The 24,008-nt window shown below is 41.0% G+C and overlaps 22 non-coding genes across 22 annotated transcripts; 20 read left to right on the forward strand and 2 right to left on the reverse strand.

The window, feature by feature from the left end:
- The first annotated feature begins 750 nt into the window (after positions 1 to 750).
- TRNAT-AGU (transfer RNA threonine (anticodon AGU)) lies at positions 751 to 824 on the forward strand. Its single transcript has one exon. It is a non-coding gene; the product is annotated as a tRNA-Thr (tRNA).
- Positions 825 to 1,592: 768 nt separating this feature from the next.
- Positions 1,593 to 1,666, forward strand: TRNAT-AGU (transfer RNA threonine (anticodon AGU)). Its single transcript has one exon. It is a non-coding gene; the product is annotated as a tRNA-Thr (tRNA).
- Positions 1,667 to 2,433: 767 nt separating this feature from the next.
- On the forward strand, positions 2,434 to 2,507 carry TRNAT-AGU (transfer RNA threonine (anticodon AGU)). The gene has a single exon. It is a non-coding gene; the product is annotated as a tRNA-Thr (tRNA).
- Positions 2,508 to 3,275: 768 nt separating this feature from the next.
- TRNAT-AGU (transfer RNA threonine (anticodon AGU)) lies at positions 3,276 to 3,349 on the forward strand. The gene has a single exon. It is a non-coding gene; the product is annotated as a tRNA-Thr (tRNA).
- A 766-nt stretch (positions 3,350 to 4,115) lies between these two features.
- On the forward strand, positions 4,116 to 4,189 carry TRNAT-AGU (transfer RNA threonine (anticodon AGU)). The gene has a single exon. It is a non-coding gene; the product is annotated as a tRNA-Thr (tRNA).
- A 1,608-nt stretch (positions 4,190 to 5,797) lies between these two features.
- On the forward strand, positions 5,798 to 5,871 carry TRNAT-AGU (transfer RNA threonine (anticodon AGU)). Its single transcript has one exon. It is a non-coding gene; the product is annotated as a tRNA-Thr (tRNA).
- A 1,916-nt stretch (positions 5,872 to 7,787) lies between these two features.
- On the reverse strand, positions 7,788 to 7,860 carry TRNAK-UUU (transfer RNA lysine (anticodon UUU)). Its single transcript has one exon. It is a non-coding gene; the product is annotated as a tRNA-Lys (tRNA).
- A 457-nt stretch (positions 7,861 to 8,317) lies between these two features.
- Positions 8,318 to 8,391, forward strand: TRNAT-AGU (transfer RNA threonine (anticodon AGU)). The gene has a single exon. It is a non-coding gene; the product is annotated as a tRNA-Thr (tRNA).
- Positions 8,392 to 9,158: 767 nt separating this feature from the next.
- Positions 9,159 to 9,232, forward strand: TRNAT-AGU (transfer RNA threonine (anticodon AGU)). Its single transcript has one exon. It is a non-coding gene; the product is annotated as a tRNA-Thr (tRNA).
- Positions 9,233 to 9,998: 766 nt separating this feature from the next.
- TRNAT-AGU (transfer RNA threonine (anticodon AGU)) lies at positions 9,999 to 10,072 on the forward strand. The gene has a single exon. It is a non-coding gene; the product is annotated as a tRNA-Thr (tRNA).
- A 767-nt stretch (positions 10,073 to 10,839) lies between these two features.
- TRNAT-AGU (transfer RNA threonine (anticodon AGU)) lies at positions 10,840 to 10,913 on the forward strand. The gene has a single exon. It is a non-coding gene; the product is annotated as a tRNA-Thr (tRNA).
- Positions 10,914 to 11,679: 766 nt separating this feature from the next.
- Positions 11,680 to 11,753, forward strand: TRNAT-AGU (transfer RNA threonine (anticodon AGU)). Its single transcript has one exon. It is a non-coding gene; the product is annotated as a tRNA-Thr (tRNA).
- A 766-nt stretch (positions 11,754 to 12,519) lies between these two features.
- TRNAT-AGU (transfer RNA threonine (anticodon AGU)) lies at positions 12,520 to 12,593 on the forward strand. Its single transcript has one exon. It is a non-coding gene; the product is annotated as a tRNA-Thr (tRNA).
- A 1,606-nt stretch (positions 12,594 to 14,199) lies between these two features.
- TRNAT-AGU (transfer RNA threonine (anticodon AGU)) lies at positions 14,200 to 14,273 on the forward strand. Its single transcript has one exon. It is a non-coding gene; the product is annotated as a tRNA-Thr (tRNA).
- Positions 14,274 to 15,039: 766 nt separating this feature from the next.
- TRNAT-AGU (transfer RNA threonine (anticodon AGU)) lies at positions 15,040 to 15,113 on the forward strand. Its single transcript has one exon. It is a non-coding gene; the product is annotated as a tRNA-Thr (tRNA).
- A 1,607-nt stretch (positions 15,114 to 16,720) lies between these two features.
- TRNAT-AGU (transfer RNA threonine (anticodon AGU)) lies at positions 16,721 to 16,794 on the forward strand. The gene has a single exon. It is a non-coding gene; the product is annotated as a tRNA-Thr (tRNA).
- Positions 16,795 to 17,560: 766 nt separating this feature from the next.
- TRNAT-AGU (transfer RNA threonine (anticodon AGU)) lies at positions 17,561 to 17,634 on the forward strand. The gene has a single exon. It is a non-coding gene; the product is annotated as a tRNA-Thr (tRNA).
- Positions 17,635 to 19,241: 1,607 nt separating this feature from the next.
- On the forward strand, positions 19,242 to 19,315 carry TRNAT-AGU (transfer RNA threonine (anticodon AGU)). Its single transcript has one exon. It is a non-coding gene; the product is annotated as a tRNA-Thr (tRNA).
- A 1,916-nt stretch (positions 19,316 to 21,231) lies between these two features.
- TRNAK-UUU (transfer RNA lysine (anticodon UUU)) lies at positions 21,232 to 21,304 on the reverse strand. Its single transcript has one exon. It is a non-coding gene; the product is annotated as a tRNA-Lys (tRNA).
- Positions 21,305 to 21,761: 457 nt separating this feature from the next.
- TRNAT-AGU (transfer RNA threonine (anticodon AGU)) lies at positions 21,762 to 21,835 on the forward strand. Its single transcript has one exon. It is a non-coding gene; the product is annotated as a tRNA-Thr (tRNA).
- Positions 21,836 to 22,602: 767 nt separating this feature from the next.
- On the forward strand, positions 22,603 to 22,676 carry TRNAT-AGU (transfer RNA threonine (anticodon AGU)). The gene has a single exon. It is a non-coding gene; the product is annotated as a tRNA-Thr (tRNA).
- Positions 22,677 to 23,442: 766 nt separating this feature from the next.
- Positions 23,443 to 23,516, forward strand: TRNAT-AGU (transfer RNA threonine (anticodon AGU)). The gene has a single exon. It is a non-coding gene; the product is annotated as a tRNA-Thr (tRNA).
- The last annotated feature ends 492 nt before the right edge of the window (positions 23,517 to 24,008 follow it).

Below are 24,008 nucleotides of genomic sequence, written 5' to 3' on the forward strand. Positions count from 1 at the left end.
CAATCTGTCTCCCCAATATTAAAACTTTGTACAAAGATTGCTGTTTCATGCTATTTAGAAGCACAGTCAGGCTTGAAATGTTGGCAAAGCATCCAAGAACTCTGGACTCCACTACCTTAGAGTCATATTGCCCAAGGTTGCGATGCCATCAGAAATAGCACATATTAGAATGAGCAATTCATATTTCCTGCTTAATTTTTTGTAAAAGAAGCAATGGTACGCCTGAACAGGGACTTGAACCCTGGACCCTCAGATTAAAAGTCTGATGCTCTACCGACTGAGCTATCCAGGCACAAGGATCACTGCCCATTTGAAACTTGATTTTCACTCTACAGCACCTCCATACATGGCTACCTCACTGGTCAATAAAGGAAATGAATTACTAGTGCATTACACACATTTTGACACTGGAGACATAACTTTTTTCAGTCATTCCGTATCCAGATATAGAGATTTGCAGCATCTAGGACTTTAATGTTCACCCACTTACGGATTTGAATGTTTTGCCACATTCATGAGTGAAAACTTGCTCCCCAGTAAAGGCGAACATGTGCTCCTCAATACACACACTGGGCAATGCAGTCCACTCTAAATCAACGATTAATGACATGCTCGTTTTGTGCAATGGAGTTTCAGTCAATTGGAAAACATTTTGTAAAGTTATATTGCAACAGAAGCCCAGCCTTAAAAAAAGTGGATTTCACTTCTAAATGATTACATGAGGAAGGAAAGGAGATCAGATGCAAAAGAGGTGCTGTGGCTTAGTTGGTTAAAGCGCCTGTCTAGTAAACAGGAGATCCTGAGTTCGAATCTCAGCAGCGCCTGTCTGCTTTTTTTTCGACCAATCTGTCTCCCCAATATTAAAACTTTGTACAAAGATTGTTATTTCATGCTATTTAGAAGCACAGTCAGGCTTGAAATGTTGGCAAAGCATCCAAGAACTCTGGACTCCACTACCTTAGAGTCATATTGCCCAAGGTTGCGATGCCATCAGAAATAGCACATATTAGAATGAGCAATTCATATTTCCTGCTTAATTTTTTGTAAAAGAAGCAAAGATACGCCTGAACAGGGACTTGAACCCTGGACCCTTAGATTAAAAGTCTGATGCTCTACCGACTGAGCTATCCCGGCACAGGGATCACTGCCCATTTGAAACTTGATTTTCACTCTACAGCACCTCCATACATGGCTACCTCACTGGTCAATAAAGGAAATGAATTACTAATGCATTACACACATTTTGACACTGGAGACATAACTTTTTTCAGTCATTCCGTATCCAGATATAGAGATTTGCAGCATCTAGGACTTTAATGTTCACCCACTTACGGATTTGAATGTTTTGCCACATTCATGAGTGCAAACTTGCTCCCCAGTAAAGACGAACATGTGCTCCTCAATGCACACACTGGGCAATGCAGTCCACTCTAAATCGACGATTAATGACATGCTCGTTTTGTGCAATGGAGTTTCAGTCAATTGGAAAACATTTTGAAAAGTTATATTGCAACAGAAGCCCAGCCTTAAAAAAAGTGGATTTCACTTCTAAATGATTACATGAGGAAGGAAAGGAGACCAGATGCAAAAAAGGTGCTGTGGCTTAGTTGGTTAAAGCGCCTGTCTAGTAAACAGGAGATCCTGAGTTCGAATCTCAGCAGCGCCTGTCTGCTTTTTTTTCGACCAAACTGTCTCCCCAATATTAAAACTTTGTACAAAGATTGCTGTTTCATGCTATTTAGAAGCACAGTCAGGCTTGAAATGTTGGCAAAGCATCCAAGAACTCTGGACTCCACTACCTTAGAGTCATATTGCCCAAGGTTGCGATGCCATCAGAAATAGCACATATTAGAATGAGCAATTCATATTTCCTGCTTAATTTTTTGTAAAAGAAGCAAAGGTACGCCTGAACAGGGACTTGAACCCTGGACCCTCAGATTAAAAGTCTGATGCTCTACCGACTGAGCTATCCAGGCACAAGGATCACTGCCCATTTGAAACTTGATTTTCACTCTACAGCACCTCCATACATGGCTACCTCACTGGTCAATAAAGGAAATGAATTACTAGTGCATTACACACATTTTGACACTGGAGACATAACTTTTTTCAGTCATTCCGTATCCAGATATAGAGATTTGCAGCATCTAGGACTTTAATGTTCACCCACTAACGGATTTGAATGTTTTGCCACATTCATGAGTGCAAACTTGCTCCCCAGTAAAGACGAACATGTGCTCCTCAATGCACACACTGGGCAATGTAGTCCACTCTAAATCGACGATTAATGACATGCTCGTTTTGTGCAATGGAGTTTCAGTCAATTGGAAAACATTTTGAAAAGTTATATTGCAACAGAAGCCCAGCCTTAAAAAAGTGGATTTCACTTCTGATTGATTACATGAGGAAGGAAAGGAGACCAGATGCAAAAAAGGTGCTGTGGCTTAGTTGGTTAAAGCGCCTGTCTAGTAAACAGGAGATCCTGAGTTCGAATCTCAGCAGCGCCTGTCTGCTTTTTTTTCGACCAATCTGTCTCCCCAATATTAAAACTTTGTACAAAGACTGCTATTTCATGCTATTTAGAAGCACAGTCAGGCTTGAAATGTTGGCAAAGCATCCAAGAACTCTGGACTCCACTACCTTAGAGTCATATTGCCCAAGGTTGCGATGCCATCAGAAATAGCACATATTAGAATGAGCAATTCATATTTCCTGCTTAATTTTTTGTAAAAGAAGCAAAGATACGCCTGAACAGGGACTTGAACCCTGGACCCTTAGATTAAAAGTCTGATGCTCTACCGACTGAGCTATCCAGGCACAGGGATCACTGCCCATTTGAAACTTGATTTTCACTCTACAGCACCTCCATACATGGCTACCTCACTGGTCAATAAAGGAAATGAATTACTAGTGCATTACACACATTTTGACACTGGAGACATAACTTTTTTCAGTCATTCCGTATCCAGATATAGAGATTTGCAGCATCTAGGACTTTAATGTTCACCCACTTACGGATTTGAATGTTTTGCCACATTCATGAGTGCAAACTTGCTCCCCAGTAAAGACGAACATGTGCTCCTCAATGCACACACTGGGCAATGCAGTCCACTCTAAATCGACGATTAATGACATGCTCGTTTTGTGCAATGGAGTTTCAGTCAATTGGAAAACATTTTGAAAAGTTATATTGCAACAGAAGCCCAGCCTTAAAAAAAGTGGATTTCACTTCTAAATGATTACATGAGGAAGGAAAGGAGACCAGATGCAAAAAAGGTGCTGTGGCTTAGTTGGTTAAAGCGCCTGTCTAGTAAACAGGAGATCCTGAGTTCGAATCTCAGCAGCGCCTGTCTGCTTTTTTTTCGACCAAACTGTCTCCCCAATATTAAAACTTTGTACAAAGATTGCTGTTTCATGCTATTTAGAAGCACAGTCAGGCTTGAAATGTTGGCAAAGCATCCAAGAACTCTGGACTCCACTACCTTAGAGTCATATTGCCCAAGGTTGCGATGCCATCAGAAATAGCACATATTAGAATGAGCAATTCATATTTCCTGCTTAATTTTTTGTAAAAGAAGCAAAGGTACGCCTGAACAGGAACTTGAACCCTGGACCCTCAGATTAAAAGTCTGATGCTCTACCGACTGAGCTATCCAGGCAGATGGATCACTGCCATTTGAAACTTGATTTTCACTCTACAGCACCTCCATACATGGCTACCTCACTGGTCAATAAAGGAAATGAATTACTAGTGCATTACACACATTTTGACACTGGAGACATAACTTTTTTCAGTCATTCCGTATCCAGATATAGAGATTTGCAGCATCTAGGACTTTAATGTTCACCCACTAACGGATTTGAATGTTTTGCCACATTCATGAGTGCAAACTTGCTCCCCAGTAAAGACGAACATGTGCTCCTCAATGCACACACTGGGCAATGTAGTCCACTCTAAATCGACGATTAATGACATGCTCGTTTTGTGCAATGGAGTTTCAGTCAATTGGAAAACATTTTGAAAAGTTATATTGCAACAGAAGCCCAGCCTTAAAAAAGTGGATTTCACTTCTGATTGATTACATGAGGAAGGAAAGGAGACCAGATGCAAAAAAGGTGCTGTGGCTTAGTTGGTTAAAGCGCCTGTCTAGTAAACAGGAGATCCTGAGTTCGAATCTCAGCAGCGCCTGTCTGCTTTTTTTTCGACCAATCTGTCTCCCCAATATTAAAACTTTGTACAAAGACTGCTATTTCATGCTATTTAGAAGCACAGTCAGGCTTGAAATGTTGGCAAAGCATCCAAGAACTCTGGACTCCACTACCTTAGAGTCATATTGCCCAAGGTTGCGATGCCATCAGAAACAGCACATATTAGAATGAGCAATTCATATTTCCTGCTTAATTTTTTGTAAAAGAAGCAAAGGTACGCCTGAGCAGGGACTTGAACCCTGGACCCTCAGATTAAAAGTCTGATGCTCTACCGACTGAGCTATCCAGGCACAGGGATCACTGCCCATTTTGAAACTTGATTTTCACTCTACAGCACCTCCATACATGGCTACCTCACTGGTCAATAAAGGAAATGAATTACTAGTGCATTACACACATTTTGACACTGGAGACATAACTTTTTTCAGTCATTCCGTATCCAGATATAGAGATTTGCAGCATCTAGGACTTTAATGTTCACCCACTTACGGATTTGAATGTTTTGCCACATTCATGAGTGCAAACTTGCTCCCCAGTAAAGACGAACATGTGCTCCTCAATGCACACACTGGGCAATGCAGTCCACTCTAAATCGACGATTAATGACATGCTCGTTTTGTGCAATGGAGTTTCAGTCAATTGGAAAACATTTTGAAAAGTTATATTGCAACAGAAGCCCAGCCTTAAAAAAGTGGATTTCACTTCTAAATGATTACATGAGGAAGGAAAGGAGACCAGATGCAAAAAAGGTGCTGTGGCTTAGTTGGTTAAAGCGCCTGTCTAGTAAACAGGAGATCCTGAGTTTGAATCTCAGCAGCGCCTGTCTGCTTTTTTTTCGACCAATCTGTCTCCCCAATATTAAAACTTTGTACAAAGATTGCTGTTTCATGCTATTTAGAAGCACAGTCAGGCTTGAAATGTTGGCAAAGCATCCAAGAACTCTGGACTCCACTACCTTAGAGTCATATTGCCCAAGGTTGCGATGCCATCAGAAATAGCACATATTAGAATGAGCAATTCATATTTCCTGCTTAATTTTTTGTAAAAGAAGCAAAGGTACGCCTGAACAGGGACTTGAACCCTGGACCCTCAGATTAAAAGTCTGATGCCCTACCGACTGAGCTATCCAGGCAGATGGATCACTGCCATTTGAAACTTGATTTTCACTCTACAGCACCTCCATACATGGCTACCTCACTGGTCAATAAAGGAAATGAATTACTAGTGCATTACACACATTTTGACACTGGAGACATAACTTTTTTCAGTCATTCCGTATCCAGATATAGAGATTTGCAGCATCTAGGACTTTAATGTTCACCCACTTACGGATTTGAATGTTTTGCCACATTAATGAGTGCAAACTTGCTCCCCAGTAAAGACGAACATGTGCTCCTCAATGCACACACTGGGCAATGCAGTCCACTCTAAATCGACGATTAATGACATGCTCGTTTTGTGCAATGGAGTTTCAGTCAATTGGAAAACATTTTGAAAAGTTATATTGCAACAGAAGTCCAGCCTTAAAAAAGTGGATTTCACTTCTAAATGATTACATGAGGAAGGAAAGGAGACCAGATGCAAAAAAGGTGCTGTGGCTTAGTTGGTTAAAGCGCCTGTCTAGTAAACAGGAGATCCTGAGTTCGAATCTCAGCAGCGCCTGTCTGCTTTTTTTCGACCAATCTGTCTCCCCAATATTAAAACTTTGTACAAAGATTGCTATTTCATGCTATTTAGAAGCACAGTCAGGCTTGATATGTTGGCAAAGCATCCAAGAACTCTGGACTCCACTACCTTAGAGTCATATTGCCCAAGGTTGCGATGCCATCAGAAATAGCACATATTAGAATGAGCAATTCATATTTCCTGCTTAATTTTTTGTAAAAGAAGCAAAGGTACGCCTGAACAGGGACTTGAACCCTGGACCCTCAGATTAAAAGTCTGATGCTCTACCGACTGAGCTATCCAGGCAGATGGATCACTGCCATTTGAAACTTGATTTTCACTCTACAGCACCTCCATACATGGCTACCCCACTGGTCAATAAAGGAAATGAATTACTAGTGCATTACACACATTTTGACACTGGAGACATAACTTTTTTCAGTCATTCCGTATCCAGATATAGAGATTTGCAGCATCTAGGACTTTAATGTTCACCCACTTACGGATTTGAATGTTTTGCCACATTCATGAGTGCAAACTTACTCCCCAGTAAAGACGAACATGTGCTCCTCAATGCACACACTGGGCAATGCAGTCCACTCTAAATCGACGATTAATGACATGCTCGTTTTGTGCAATGGAGTTTCAGTCAATTGGAAAACATTTTGAAAAGTTATATTGCAACAGAAGCCCAGCCTTAAAAAAGTGGATTTCACTTCTAAATGATTACATGAGGAAGGAAAGGAGACCAGATGCAAAAAAGGTGCTGTGGCTTAGTTGGTTAAAGCGCCTGTCTAGTAAACAGGAGATCCTGAGTTCGAATCTCAGCAGTGCCTGTCTGCTTTTTTTTCGACCAATCTGTCTCCCCAATATTAAAACTTTGTACAAAGATTGCTATTTCATGCTATTTAGAAGCACAGTCAGGCTTGAAATGTTGGCAAAGCATCCAAGAACTCTGGACTCCACTACCTTAGAATCATATTGCCCAAGGTTGCGATGCCATCAGAAATAGCACATATTAGAATGAGCAATTCATATTTCCTGCTTAATTTTTTGTAACAGAAGCAAAGGTACGCCTGAACAGGGACTTGAACCCTGGACCCTCAGATTAAAAGTCTGATGCTCTACCGACTGAGCTATCTAGGCAGATGGATCACTGCCCATTTGAAACTTGATTTTCACTCTACAGCACCTCCATACATGGCTACCTCACTGGTCAATAAAGGAAATGAATTACTAGTGCATTACACACATTTTGACACTGGAGACATAACTTTTTTCAGTCATTCCGTATCCAGATATAGAGATTTGCAGCATCTAGGACTTTAATGTTCACCCACTTACGGATTTGAATGTTTTGCCACATTAATGAGTGCAAACTTGCTCCCCAGTAAAGACGAACATGTGCTCCTCAATGCACACACTGGGCAATGCAGTCCACTCTAAATCGACGATTAATGACATGCTCGTTTTGTGCAATGGAGTTTCAGTCAATTGGAAAACATTTTGAAAAGTTATATTGCAACAGAAGCCCAGCCTTAAAAAAGTGGATTTCACTTCTAAATGATTACATGAGGAAGGAAAGGAGACCAGATGCAAAAAAGGTGCTGTGGCTTAGTTGGTTAAAGCGCCTGTCTAGTAAACAGGAGATCCTGAGTTCGAATCTCAGCAGCCCCTGTCTGCTTTTTTTCGACCAATCTGTCTCCCCAATATTAAAACTTTGTACAAAGATTGCTATTTCATGCTATTTAGAAGCACAGTCAGGCTTGATATGTTGGCAAAGCATCCAAGAACTCTGGACTCCACTACCTTAGAGTCATATTGCCCAAGGTTGCGATGCCATCAGAAATAGCACATATTAGAATGAGCAATTCATATTTCCTGCTTAATTTTTTGTAAAAGAAGCAAAGGTACGCCTGAACAGGGACTTGAACCCTGGACCCTCAGATTAAAAGTCTGATGCTCTACCAACTGAGCTATCCAGGCAGATGGATCACTGCCATTTGAAACTTGATTTTCACTCTACAGCACCTCCATACATGGCTACCTCACTGGTCAATAAAGGAAATGAATTACTAGTGCATTACACACATTTTGACACTGGAGACATAACTTTTTTCAGTCATTCCTTATCCAGATATAGAGATTTGCAGCATCTAGGACTTTAATGTTCACCCACTTACGGATTTGAATGTTTTGCCACATTCATGAGTGCAAACTTGCTCCCCAGTAAAGACGAACATGTGCTCCTCAATGCACACACTGGGCAATGCAGTCCACTCTAAATCGACGATTAATGACATGCTCGTTTTGTGCAATGGAGTTTCAGTCAATTGGAAAACATTTTGTAAAGTTATATTGCAACAGAAGCCCAGCCTTAAAAAAAGTGGATTTCACTTCTAAATGATTACATGAGGAAGGACAGGAGATCAGATGCAAAAGAGGTGCTGTGGCTTAGTTGGTTAAAGCGCCTGTCTAGTAAACAGGAGATCCTGAGTTCGAATCTCAGCAGCGCCTGTCTGCTTTTTTTTCGACCAATCTGTCTCCCCAATATTAAAACTTTGTACAAAGATTGTTATTTCATGCTATTTAGATGCACAGTCAGGCTTGAAACGTTGGCAAAGCATCCAAGAATTCTGGACTCCACTACCTTAGAGTCATATTGCCCAAGGTTGCGATGCCATCAGAAATAGCACATATTAGAATGAGCAATTCATATTTCCTGCTAAATTTTTTGTAAAAGAAGCAAAGATACGCCTGAACAGGGACTTGAACCCTGGACCCTCAGATTAAAAGTCTGATGCTCTACCGACTGAGCTATCCAGGCACAGGGATCACTGCCCATTTGAAACTTGATTTTCACTCTACAGCACCTCCATACATGGCTACCTCACTGGTCAATAAAGGAAATGAATTACTAGTGCATTACACACATTTTGACACTGGAGACATAACTTTTTTCAGTCATTCCGTATCCAGATATAGAGATTTGCAGCATCTAGGACTTTAATGTTCACCCACTTACGGATTTGAATGTTTTGCCACATTAATGAGTGAAAACTTGCTCCCCAGTAAAGACGAACATGTGCTCCTCAATGCACACACTGGGCAATGCAGTCCACTCTAAATCGACGATTAATGACATGCTCGTTTTGTGCAATGGAGTTTCAGTCAATTGGAAAACATTTTGAAAAGTTATATTGCAACAGAAGCCCAGCCTTAAAAAAGTGGATTTCACTTCTAAATGATTACATGAGGAAGGAAAGGAGACCAGATGCAAAAAAGGTGCTGTGGCTTAGTTGGTTAAAGCGCCTGTCTAGTAAACAGGAGATCCTGAGTTCGAATCTCAGCAGCGCCTGTCTGCTTTTTTTCGACCAATCTGTCTCCCCAATATTAAAACTTTGTACAAAGATTGCTATTTCATGCTATTTAGAAGCACAGTCAGGCTTGATATGTTGGCAAAGCATCCAAGAACTCTGGACTCCACTACCTTAGAGTCATATTGCCCAAGGTTGCGATGCCATCAGAAATAGCACATATTAGAATGAGCAATTCATATTTCCTGCTTAATTTTTTGTAAAAGAAGCAAAGGTACGCCTGAACAGGGACTTGAACCCTGGACCCTCAGATTAAAAGTCTAATGCTCTACCGACTGAGCTATCCAGGCACAGGGATCACTGCCCATTTGAAACTTGATTTTCACTCTACAGCACCTCCATACATGGCTACCTCACTGGTCAATAAAGGAAATGAATTACTAGTGCATTACACACATTTTGACACTGGAGACATAACTTTTTTCAGTCATTCCGTATCCAGATATAGAGATTTGCAGCATCTAGGACTTTAATGTTCACCCACTTACGGATTTGAATGTTTTGCCACATTCATGAGTGCAAACTTGCTCCCCAGTAAAGACGAACATGTGCTCCTCAATGCACACACTGGGCAATGCAGTCCACTCTAAATCGACGATTAATGACATGCTCGTTTTGTGCAATGGAGTTTCAGTCAATAGGAAAACATTTTGAAAAGTTATATTGCAACAGAAGCCCAGCCTTAAAAAAGTGGATTTCACTTCTGATTGATTACATGAGGAAGGAAAGGAGACCAGATGCAAAAAAGGTGCTGTGGCTTAGTTGGTTAAAGCGCCTGTCTAGTAAACAGGAGATCCTGAGTTCGAATCTCAGCAGCGCCTGTCTGCTTTTTTTTCGACCAATCTGTCTCCCCAATATTAAAACTTTGTACAAAGATTGCTGTTTCATGCTATTTAGAAGCACAGTCAGGCTTGAAATGTTGGCAAAGCATCCAAGAACTCTGGACTCCACTACCTTAGAGTCATATTGCCCAAGGTTGCGATGCCATCAGAAATAGCACATATTAGAATGAGCAATTCATATTTCCTGCTAAATTTTTTGTAAAAGAAGCAAAGATACGCCTGAACAGGGACTTGAACCCTGGACCCTCAGATTAAAAGTCTGATGCTCTACCGACTGAGCTATCCAGGCACAGGGATCACTGCCCATTTGAAACTTGATTTTCACTCTACAGCACCTCCATACATGGCTACCTCACTGGTCAATAAAGGAAATGAATTACTAGTGCATTACACACATTTTGACACTGGAGACATAACTTTTTTCAGTCATTCCGTATCCAGATATAGAGATTTGCAGCATCTAGGACTTTAATGTTCACCCACTTACGGATTTGAATGTTTTGCCACATTAATGAGTGCAAACTTGCTCCCCAGTAAAGACGAACATGTGCTCCTCAATGCACACACTGGGCAATGCAGTCCACTCTAAATTGACGATTAATGAGATGCTCGTTTTGTGCAATGGAGTTTCAGTCAATTGGAAAACATTTTGAAAAGTTATATTGCAACAGAAGCCCAGCCTTAAAAAAGTGGATTTCACTTCTAAATGATTACATGAGGAAGGAAAGGAGACCAGATGCAAAAAAGGTGCTGTGGCTTAGTTGGTTAAAGCGCCTGTCTAGTAAACAGGAGATCCTGAGTTCGAATCTCAGCAGCGCCTGTCTGCTTTTTTTTCGACCAATCTGTCTCCCCAATATTAAAACTTTGTACAAAGATTGCTGTTTCATGCTATTTAGAAGCACAGTCAGGCTTGAAATGTTGGCAAAGCATCCAAGAACTCTGGACTCCACTACCTTAGAGTCATATTGCCCAAGGTTGCGATGCCATCAGAAATAGCACATATTAGAATGAGCAATTCATATTTCCTGCTTAATTTTTTGTAAAAGAAGCAAAGGTACGCCTGAACAGGGACTTGAACCCTGGACCCTCAGATTAAAAGACTGATGCGCTACCGACTGAGCTATCCAGGCAGATGGATCACTGCCATTTGAAACTTGATTTTCACTCTACAGCACCTCCATACATGGCTACCTCACTGGTCAATAAAGGAAATGAATTACTAGTGCATTACACACATTTTGACACTGGAGACATAACTTTTTTCAGTCATTCCGTATCCAGATATAGAGATTTGCAGCATCTAGGACTTTAATGTTCACCCACTTACGGATTTGAATGTTTTGCCACATTCATGAGTGCAAACTTGCTCCCCAGTAAAGACGAACATGTGCTCCTCAATGCACACACTGGGCAATGCAGTCCACTCTAAATCGACGATTAATGACATGCTCGTTTTGTGCAATGGAGTTTCAGTCAATTGGAAAACATTTTGAAAAGTTATATTGCAACAGAAGCCCAGCCTTAAAAAAGTGGATTTCACTTCTAAATGATTACATGAGGAAGGAAAGGAGACCAGATGCAAAAAAGGTGCTGTGGCTTAGTTGGTTAAAGCGCCTGTCTAGTAAACAGGAGATCCTGAGTTCGAATCTCAGCAGCGCCTGTCTGCTTTTTTTCGACCAATCTGTCTCCCCAATATTAAAACTTTGTACAAAGATTGCTATTTCATGCTATTTAGAAGCACAGTCAGGCTTGATATGTTGGCAAAGCATCCAAGAACTCTGGACTCCACTACCTTAGAGTCATATTGCCCAAGGTTGCGATGCCATCAGAAATAGCACATATTAGAATGAGCAATTCATATTTCCTGCTAAATTTTTTGTAAAAGAAGCAAAGGTACGCCTGAACAGGGACTTGAACCCTGGACCCTCAGATTAAAAGTCTGATGCTCTACCGACTGAGCTATCCAGGCACAGGGATCACTGCCCATTTGAAACTTGATTTTCACTCTACAGCGCCTCCATACATGGCTACCTCACTGGTCAATAAAGGAAATGAATTACTAGTGCATTACACACATTTTGACACTGGAGACATAACTTTTTTCAGTCATTCCGTATCCAGATATAGAGATTTGCAGCATCTAGGACTTTAATGTTCACCCACTTACGGATTTGAATGTTTTGCCACATTCATGAGTGCAAACTTGCTCCCCAGTAAAGACGAACATGTGCTCCTCAATGCACACACTGGGCAATGCAGTCCACTCTAAATCGACGATTAATGACATGCTCGTTTTGTGCAATGGAGTTTCAGTCAATTGGAAAACATTTTGAAAAGTTATATTGCAACAGAAGCCCAGCCTTAAAAAAGTGGATTTCACTTCTAAATGATTACATGAGGAAGGAAAGGAGACCAGATGCAAAAAAGGTGCTGTGGCTTAGTTGGTTAAAGCGCCTGTCTAGTAAACAGGAGATCCTGAGTTCGAATCTCAGCAGCGCCTGTCTGCTTTTTTTTCGACCAATCTGTCTCCCCAATATTAAAACTTTGTACAAAGATTGCTGTTTCATGCTATTTAGAAGCACAGTCAGGCTTGAAATGTTGGCAAAGCATCCAAGAACTCTGGACTCCACTACCTTAGAGTCATATTGCCCAAGGTTGCGATGCCATCAGAAATAGCACATATTAGAATGAGCAATTCATATTTCCTGCTAAATTTTTTGTAAAAGAAGCAAAGATACGCCTGAACAGGGACTTGAACCCTGGACCCTCAGATTAAAAGACTGATGCTCTACCGACTGAGCTATCCAGGCAGATGGATCACTGCCATTTGAAACTTGATTTTCACTCTACAGCACCTCCATACATGGCTACCTCACTGGTCAATAAAGGAAATGAATTACTAGTGCATTACACACATTTTGACACTGGAGACATAACTTTTTTCAGTCATTCCGTATCCAGATATAGAGATTTGCAGCATCTAGGACTTTAATGTTCACCCACTTACGGATTTGAATGTTTTGCCACATTCATGAGTGCAAACTTGCTCCCCAGTAAAGACGAACATGTGCTCCTCAATGCACACACTGGGCAATGCAGTCCACTCTAAATCGACGATTAATGACATGCTCATTTTGTGCAATGGAGTTTCAGTCAATTGGAAAACATTTTGAAAAGTTATATTGCAACAGAAGCCCAGCCTTAAAAAAGTGGATTTCAATTCTAAATGATTACATGAGGAAGGAAAGGAGACCAGATGCAAAAAGGGTGCTGTGGCTTAGTTGGTTAAAGCGCCTGTCTAGTAAACAGGAGATCCTGAGTTCGAAACTCAGCAGCGCCTGTTTGCTTTTTTTTCGACCAATCTGTCTCCCCAATATTAAAACTTTGTACAAAGATTGCTATTTCATGCTATTTAGAAGCACAGTGAGGCTTGAAATGTTGGCAAAGCATCCAAGAACTCTGGACTCCACTACCTTAGAGTCATATTGACCAAGGTTGCGATGCCATCAGAAATAGCACATATTAGAATGAGCAATTCATATTTCCTGCTTAATTTTTTGTAAAAGAAGCAAAGATACGCCTGAACAGGGACTTGAACCCTGGACCCTCAGATTAAAAGACTGATGCTCTACCGACTGAGCTATCCAGGCAGATGGATCACTGCCATTTGAAACTTGATTTTCACTCTACAGCACCTCCATACATGGCTACCTCACTGGTCAATAAAGGAAATGAATTACTAGTGCATTACACACATTTTGACACTGGAGACATAACTTTTTTCAGTCATTCCGTATCCAGATATAGAGATTTGCAGCATCTAGGACTTTAATGTTCACCCACTTACGGATTTGAATGTTTTGCCACATTCATGAGTGCAAACTTGCTCCCCAGTAAAGACGAACATGTGCTCCTCAATGCACACACTGGGCAATGCAGTCCACTCTAAATCGACGATTAATGACATGCTCGTTTTGTGCAATGGAGTTTCAGTCAATTGGAAAACATTTTGAAAAGTTATATTGCAACAGAAGCCCAGCCTTAAAAAAGTGGATTTCACTTCTAAATGATTACATGAGGAAGGAAAGGAGACCAGATGCAAAAAAGGTGCTGTGGCTTAGTTGGTTAAAGCGCCTGTCTAGTAAACAGGAGATCCTGAGTTCGAATCTCAGCAGCGCCTGTCTGCTTTTTTTTCGACCAATCTGTCTCCCCAATATTAAAACTTTGTACAAAGATTGCTGTTTCATGCTATTTAGAAGCACAGTCAGGCTTGAAATGTTGGCAAAGCATCCAAGAACTCTGGACTCCACTACCTTAGAGTCATATTGCCCAAGGTTGCGATGCCATCAGAAATAGCACATATTAGAATGAGCAATTCATATTTCCTGCTTAATTTTTTGTAAAAGAAGCAAAGGTACGCCTGAACAGGGACTTGAACCCTGGACCCTCAGATTAAAAGACTGATGCTCTACCGACTGAGCTATCCAGGCAGATGGATCACTGCCATTTGAAACTTGATTTTCACTCTACAGCACCTCCATACATGGCTACCTCACTGGTCAATAAAGGAAATGAATTACTAGTGCATTACACACATTTTGACACTGGAGACATAACTTTTTTCAGTCATTCCGTATCCAGATATAGAGATTTGCAGCATCTAGGACTTTAATGTTCACCCACTTACGGATTTGAATGTTTTGCCACATTCATGAGTGCAAACTTGCTCCCCAGTAAAGACGAACATGTGCTCCTCAATGCACACACTGGGCAATGTAGTCCACTCTAAATCGACGATTAATGACATGCTCGTTTTGTGCAATGGAGTTTCAGTCAATTGGAAAACATTTTGAAAAGTTATATTGCAACAGAAGCCCAGCCTTAAAAAAGTGGATTTCACTTCTGATTGATTACATGAGGAAGGAAAGGAGACCAGATGCAAAAAAGGTGCTGTGGCTTAGTTGGTTAAAGCGCCTGTCTAGTAAACAGGAGATCCTGAGTTCGAATCTCAGCAGCGCCTGTCTGCTTTTTTTTCGACCAATCTGTCTCCCCAATATTAAAACTTTGTACAAAGACTGCTATTTCATGCTATTTAGAAGCACAGTCAGGCTTGAAATGTTGGCAAAGCATCCAAGAACTCTGGACTCCACTACCTTAGAGTCATATTGCCCAAGGTTGCGATGCCATCAGAAACAGCACATATTAGAATGAGCAATTCATATTTCCTGCTTAATTTTTTGTAAAAGAAGCAAAGGTACGCCTGAGCAGGGACTTGAACCCTGGACCCTCAGATTAAAAGTCTGATGCTCTACCGACTGAGCTATCCAGGCACAGGGATCACTGCCCATTTGAAACTTGATTTTCACTCTACAGCACCTCCATACATGGCTACCTCACTGGTCAATAAAGGAAATGAATTACTAGTGCATTACACACATTTTGACACTGGAGACATAACTTTTTTCAGTCATTCCGTATCCAGATATAGAGATTTGCAGCATCTAGGACTTTAATGTTCACCCACTTACGGATTTGAATGTTTTGCCACATTCATGAGTGCAAACTTGCTCCCCAGTAAAGACGAACATGTGCTCCTCAATGCACACACTGGGCAATGCAGTCCACTCTAAATCGACGATTAATGACATGCTCGTTTTGTGCAATGGAGTTTCAGTCAATTGGAAAACATTTTGAAAAGTTATATTGCAACAGAAGCCCAGCCTTAAAAAAGTGGATTTCACTTCTAAATGATTACATGAGGAAGGAAAGGAGACCAGATGCAAAAAAGGTGCTGTGGCTTAGTTGGTTAAAGCGCCTGTCTAGTAAACAGGAGATCCTGAGTTTGAATCTCAGCAGCGCCTGTCTGCTTTTTTTTCGACCAATCTGTCTCCCCAATATTAAAACTTTGTACAAAGATTGCTGTTTCATGCTATTTAGAAGCACAGTCAGGCTTGAAATGTTGGCAAAGCATCCAAGAACTCTGGACTCCACTACCTTAGAGTCATATTGCCCAAGGTTGCGATGCCATCAGAAATAGCACATATTAGAATGAGCAATTCATATTTCCTGCTTAATTTTTTGTAAAAGAAGCAAAGGTACGCCTGAACAGGGACTTGAACCCTGGACCCTCAGATTAAAAGTCTGATGCCCTACCGACTGAGCTATCCAGGCAGATGGATCACTGCCATTTGAAACTTGATTTTCACTCTACAGCACCTCCATACATGGCTACCTCACTGGTCAATAAAGGAAATGAATTACTAGTGCATTACACACATTTTGACACTGGAGACATAACTTTTTTCAGTCATTCCGTATCCAGATATAGAGATTTGCAGCATCTAGGACTTTAATGTTCACCCACTTACGGATTTGAATGTTTTGCCACATTAATGAATGCAAACTTGCTCCCCAGTAAAGACGAACATGTGCTCCTCAATGCACACACTGGGCAATGCAGTCCACTCTAAATCGACGATTAATGACATGCTCGTTTTGTGCAATGGAGTTTCAGTCAATTGGAAAACATTTTGAAAAGTTATATTGCAACAGAAGTCCAGCCTTAAAAAAGTGGATTTCACTTCTAAATGATTACATGAGGAAGGAAAGGAGACCAGATGCAAAAAAGGTGCTGTGGCTTAGTTGGTTAAAGCGCCTGTCTAGTAAACAGGAGATCCTGAGTTCGAATCTCAGCAGCGCCTGTCTGCTTTTTTTTCGACCAATCTGTCTCCCCAATATTAAAACTTTGTACAAAGATTGCTGTTTCATGCTATTTAGAAGCACAGTCAGGCTTGAAATGTTGGCAAAGCATCCAAGAACTCTGGACTCCACTACCTTAGAGTCATATTGCCCAAGGTTGCGATGCCATCAGAAATAGCACATATTAGAATGAGCAATTCATATTTCCTGCTTAATTTTTTGTAAAAGAAGCAAAGGTACGCCTGAACAGGGACTTGAACCCTGGACCCTCAGATTAAAAGACTGATGCTCTACCGACTGAGCTATCCAGGCAGATGGATCACTGCCATTTGAAACTTGATTTTCACTCTACAGCACCTCCATACATGGCTACCTCACTGGTCAATAAAGGAAATGAATTACTAGTGCATTACACACATTTTGACACTGGAGACATAACTTTTTTCAGTCATTCCGTATCCAGATATAGAGATTTGCAGCATCTAGGACTTTAATGTTCACCCACTTACGGATTTGAATGTTTTGCCACATTCATGAGTGCAAACTTGCTCCCCAGTAAAGACGAACATGTGCTCCTCAATGCACACACTGGGCAATGTAGTCCACTCTAAATCGACGATTAATGACATGCTCGTTTTGTGCAATGGAGTTTCAGTCAATTGGAAAACATTTTGAAAAGTTATATTGCAACAGAAGCCCAGCCTTAAAAAAGTGGATTTCACTTCTGATTGATTACATGAGGAAGGAAAGGAGACCAGATGCAAAAAAGGTGCTGTGGCTTAGTTGGTTAAAGCGCCTGTCTAGTAAACAGGAGATCCTGAGTTCGAATCTCAGCAGCGCCTGTCTGCTTTTTTTTCGACCAATCTGTCTCCCCAATATTAAAACTTTGTACAAAGATTGCTGTTTCATGCTATTTAGAAGCACAGTCAGGCTTGAAATGTTGGCAAAGCATCCAAGAACTCTGGACTCCACTACCTTAGAGTCATATTGCCCAAGGTTGCGATGCCATCAGAAACAGCACATATTAGAATGAGCAATTCATATTTCCTGCTTAATTTTTTGTAAAAGAAGCAAAGGTACGCCTGAGCAGGGACTTGAACCCTGGACCCTCAGATTAAAAGTCTGATGCTCTACCGACTGAGCTATCCAGGCACAGGGATCACTGCCCATTTGAAACTTGATTTTCACTCTACAGCACCTCCATACATGGCTACCTCACTGGTCAATAAAGGAAATGAATTACTAGTGCATTACACACATTTTGACACTGGAGACATAACTTTTTTCAGTCATTCCGTATCCAGATATAGAGATTTGCAGCATCTAGGACTTTAATGTTCACCCACTTACGGATTTGAATGTTTTGCCACATTCATGAGTGCAAACTTGCTCCCCAGTAAAGACGAACATGTGCTCCTCAATGCACACACTGGGCAATGCAGTCCACTCTAAATCGACGATTAATGACATGCTCGTTTTGTGCAATGGAGTTTCAGTCAATTGGAAAACATTTTGAAAAGTTATATTGCAACAGAAGCCCAGCCTTAAAAAAGTGGATTTCACTTCTAAATGATTACATGAGGAAGGAAAGGAGACCAGATGCAAAAAAGGTGCTGTGGCTTAGTTGGTTAAAGCGCCTGTCTAGTAAACAGGAGATCCTGAGTTTGAATCTCAGCAGCGCCTGTCTGCTTTTTTTTCGACCAATCTGTCTCCCCAATATTAAAACTTTGTACAAAGATTGCTGTTTCATGCTATTTAGAAGCACAGTCAGGCTTGAAATGTTGGCAAAGCATCCAAGAACTCTGGACTCCACTACCTTAGAGTCATATTGCCCAAGGTTGCGATGCCATCAGAAATAGCACATATTAGAATGAGCAATTCATATTTCCTGCTTAATTTTTTGTAAAAGAAGCAAAGGTACGCCTGAACAGGGACTTGAACCCTGGACCCTCAGATTAAAAGTCTGATGCCCTACCGACTGAGCTATCCAGGCAGATGGATCACTGCCATTTGAAACTTGATTTTCACTCTACAGCACCTCCATACATGGCTACCTCACTGGTCAATAAAGGAAATGAATTACTAGTGCATTACACACATTTTGACACTGGAGACATAACTTTTTTCAGTCATTCCGTATCCAGATATAGAGATTTGCAGCATCTAGGACTTTAATGTTCACCCACTTACGGATTTGAATGTTTTGCCACATTAATGAGTGCAAACTTGCTCCCCAGTAAAGACGAACATGTGCTCCTCAATGCACACACTGGGCAATGCAGTCCACTCTAAATCGACGATTAATGACATGCTCGTTTTGTGCAATGGAGTTTCAGTCAATTGGAAAACATTTTGAAAAGTTATATTGCAACAGAAGTCCAGCCTTAAAAAAGTGGATTTCACTTCTAAATGATTACATGAGGAAGGAAAGGAGACCAGATGCAAAAAAGGTGCTGTGGCTTAGTTGGTTAAAGCGCCTGTCTAGTAAACAGGAGATCCTGAGTTCGAATCTCAGCAGCGCCTGTCTGCTTTTTTTCGACCAATCTGTCTCCCCAATATTAAAACTTTGTACAAAGATTGCTATTTCATGCTATTTAGAAGCACAGTCAGGCTTGATATGTTGGCAAAGCATCCAAGAACTCTGGACTCCACTACCTTAGAGTCATATTGCCCAAGGTTGCGATGCCATCAGAAATAGCACATATTAGAATGAGCAATTCATATTTCCTGCTTAATTTTTTGTAAAAGAAGCAAAGGTACGCCTGAACAGGGACTTGAACCCTGGACCCTCAGATTAAAAGTCTGATGCTCTACCGACTGAGCTATCCAGGCAGATGGATCACTGCCATTTGAAACTTGATTTTCACTCTACAGCACCTCCATACATGGCTACCTCACTGGTCAATAAAGGAAATGAATTACTAGTGCATTACACACATTTTGACACTGGAGACATAACTTTTTTCAGTCATTCCGTATCCAGATATAGAGATTTGCAGCATCTAGGACTTTAATGTTCACCCACTTACGGATTTGAATGTTTTGCCACATTCATGAGTGCAAACTTGCTCCCCAGTAAAGACGAACATGTGCTCCTCAATGCACACACTGGGCAATGCAGTCCACTCTAAATCGACGATTAATGACATGCTCGTTTTGTGCAATGGAGTTTCAGTCAATTGGAAAACATTTTGAAAAGTTATATTGCAACAGAAGCCCAGCCTTAAAAAAGTGGATTTCACTTCTAAATGATTACATGAGGAAGGAAAGGAGACCAGATGCAAAAAAGGTGCTGTGGCTTAGTTGGTTAAAGCGCCTGTCTAGTAAACAGGAGATCCTGAGTTCGAATCTCAGCAGTGCCTGTCTGCTTTTTTTTCGACCAATCTGTCTCCCCAATATTAAAACTTTGTACAAAGATTGCTATTTCATGCTATTTAGAAGCACAGTCAGGCTTGAAATGTTGGCAAAGCATCCAAGAACTCTGGACTCCACTACCTTAGAATCATATTGCCCAAGGTTGCGATGCCATCAGAAATAGCACATATTAGAATGAGCAATTCATATTTCCTGCTTAATTTTTTGTAACAGAAGCAAAGGTACGCCTGAACAGGGACTTGAACCCTGGACCCTCAGATTAAAAGTCTGATGCTCTACCGACTGAGCTATCTAGGCAGATGGATCACTGCCCATTTGAAACTTGATTTTCACTCTACAGCACCTCCATACATGGCTACCTCACTGGTCAATAAAGGAAATGAATTACTAGTGCATTACACACATTTTGACACTGGAGACATAACTTTTTTCAGTCATTCCGTATCCAGATATAGAGATTTGCAGCATCTAGGACTTTAATGTTCACCCACTTACGGATTTGAATGTTTTGCCACATTAATGAGTGCAAACTTGCTCCCCAGTAAAGACGAACATGTGCTCCTCAATGCACACACTGGGCAATGCAGTCCACTCTAAATCGACGATTAATGACATGCTCGTTTTGTGCAATGGAGTTTCAGTCAATTGGAAAACATTTTGAAAAGTTATATTGCAACAGAAGCCCAGCCTTAAAAAAGTGGATTTCACTTCTAAATGATTACATGAGGAAGGAAAGGAGACCAGATGCAAAAAAGGTGCTGTGGCTTAGTTGGTTAAAGCGCCTGTCTAGTAAACAGGAGATCCTGAGTTCGAATCTCAGCAGCCCCTGTCTGCTTTTTTTCGACCAATCTGTCTCCCCAATATTAAAACTTTGTACAAAGATTGCTATTTCATGCTATTTAGAAGCACAGTCAGGCTTGATATGTTGGCAAAGCATCCAAGAACTCTGGACTCCACTACCTTAGAGTCATATTGCCCAAGGTTGCGATGCCATCAGAAATAGCACATATTAGAATGAGCAATTCATATTTCCTGCTTAATTTTTTGTAAAAGAAGCAAAGGTACGCCTGAACAGGGACTTGAACCCTGGACCCTCAGATTAAAAGTCTGATGCTCTACCAACTGAGCTATCCAGGCAGATGGATCACTGCCATTTGAAACTTGATTTTCACTCTACAGCACCTCCATACATGGCTACCTCACTGGTCAATAAAGGAAATGAATTACTAGTGCATTACACACATTTTGACACTGGAGACATAACTTTTTTCAGTCATTCCTTATCCAGATATAGAGATTTGCAGCATCTAGGACTTTAATGTTCACCCACTTACGGATTTGAATGTTTTGCCACATTCATGAGTGCAAACTTGCTCCCCAGTAAAGACGAACATGTGCTCCTCAATGCACACACTGGGCAATGCAGTCCACTCTAAATCGACGATTAATGACATGCTCGTTTTGTGCAATGGAGTTTCAGTCAATTGGAAAACATTTTGTAAAGTTATATTGCAACAGAAGCCCAGCCTTAAAAAAAGTGGATTTCACTTCTAAATGATTACATGAGGAAGGACAGGAGATCAGATGCAAAAGAGGTGCTGTGGCTTAGTTGGTTAAAGCGCCTGTCTAGTAAACAGGAGATCCTGAGTTCGAATCTCAGCAGCGCCTGTCTGCTTTTTTTTCGACCAATCTGTCTCCCCAATATTAAAACTTTGTACAAAGATTGTTATTTCATGCTATTTAGATGCACAGTCAGGCTTGAAACGTTGGCAAAGCATCCAAGAATTCTGGACTCCACTACCTTAGAGTCATATTGCCCAAGGTTGCGATGCCATCAGAAATAGCACATATTAGAATGAGCAATTCATATTTCCTGCTAAATTTTTTGTAAAAGAAGCAAAGATACGCCTGAACAGGGACTTGAACCCTGGACCCTCAGATTAAAAGTCTGATGCTCTACCGACTGAGCTATCCAGGCACAGGGATCACTGCCCATTTGAAACTTGATTTTCACTCTACAGCACCTCCATACATGGCTACCTCACTGGTCAATAAAGGAAATGAATTACTAGTGCATTACACACATTTTGACACTGGAGACATAACTTTTTTCAGTCATTCCGTATCCAGATATAGAGATTTGCAGCATCTAGGACTTTAATGTTCACCCACTTACGGATTTGAATGTTTTGCCACATTAATGAGTGCAAACTTGCTCCCCAGTAAAGACGAACATGTGCTCCTCAATGCACACACTGGGCAATGCAGTCCACTCTAAATCGACGATTAATGACATGCTCGTTTTGTGCAATGGAGTTTCAGTCAATTGGAAAACATTTTGAAAAGTTATATTGCAACAGAAGCCCAGCCTTAAAAAAGTGGATTTCACTTCTAAATGATTACATGAGGAAGGAAAGGAGACCAGATGCAAAAAAGGTGCTGTGGCTTAGTTGGTTAAAGCGCCTGTCTAGTAAACAGGAGATCCTGAGTTCGAATCTCAGCAGCGCCTGTCTGCTTTTTTTCGACCAATCTGTCTCCCCAATATTAAAACTTTGTACAAAGATTGCTATTTCATGCTATTTAGAAGCACAGTCAGGCTTGATATGTTGGCAAAGCATCCAAGAACTCTGGACTCCACTACCTTAGAGTCATATTGCCCAAGGTTGCGATGCCATCAGAAATAGCACATATTAGAATGAGCAATTCATATTTCCTGCTTAATTTTTTGTAAAAGATGCAAAGGTACGCCTGAACAGGGACTTGAACCCTGGACCCTCAGATTAAAAGTCTGATGCTCTACCGACTGAGCTATCCAGGCACAGGGATCACTGCCCATTTGAAACTTGATTTTCACTCTACAGCACCTCCATACATGGCTACCTCACTGGTCAATAAAGGAAATGAATTACTAGTGCATTACACACATTTTGACACTGGAGACATAACTTTTTTCAGTCATTCCGTATCCAGATATAGAGATTTGCAGCATCTAGGACTTTAATGTTCACCCACTTACGGATTTGAATGTTTTGCCACATTCATGAGTGCAAACTTGCTCCCCAGTAAAGACGAACATGTGCTCCTCAATGCACACACTGGGCAATGCAGTCCACTCTAAATCGACGATTAATGACATGCTCGTTTTGTGCAATGGAGTTTCAGTCAATAGGAAAACATTTTGAAAAGTTATATTGCAACAGAAGCCCAGCCTTAAAAAAGTGGATTTCACTTCTGATTGATTACATGAGGAAGGAAAGGAGACCAGATGCAAAAAAGGTGCTGTGGCTTAGTTGGTTAAAGCGCCTGTCTAGTAAACAGGAGATCCTGAGTTCGAATCTCAGCAGCGCCTGTCTGCTTTTTTTTCGACCAATCTGTCTCCCCAATATTAAAACTTTGTACAAAGATTGCTGTTTCATGCTATTTAGAAGCACAGTCAGGCTTGAAATGTTGGCAAAGCATCCAAGAACTCTGGACTCCACTACCTTAGAGTCATATTGCCCAAGGTTGCGATGCCATCAGAAATAGCACATATTAGAATGAGCAATTCATATTTCCTGCTAAATTTTTTGTAAAAGAAGCAAAGATACGCCTGAACAGGGACTTGAACCCTGGACCCTCAGATTAAAAGTCTGATGCTCTACCGACTGAGCTATCCAGGCACAGGGATCACTGCCCATTTGAAACTTGATTTTCACTCTACAGCACCTCCATACATGGCTACCTCACTGGTCAATAAAGGAAATGAATTACTAGTGCATTACACACATTTTGACACTGGAGACATAACTTTTTTCAGTCATTCCGTATCCAGATATAGAGATTTGCAGCATCTAGGACTTTA

Source organism: Ambystoma mexicanum, unplaced genomic scaffold, assembly GCF_040938575.1.
Source record: "Ambystoma mexicanum isolate Mex_15411 unplaced genomic scaffold, UKY_AmexF1_1 Mex_scaf1, whole genome shotgun sequence".
NCBI lineage: Eukaryota > Metazoa > Chordata > Amphibia > Caudata > Ambystomatidae > Ambystoma > Ambystoma mexicanum.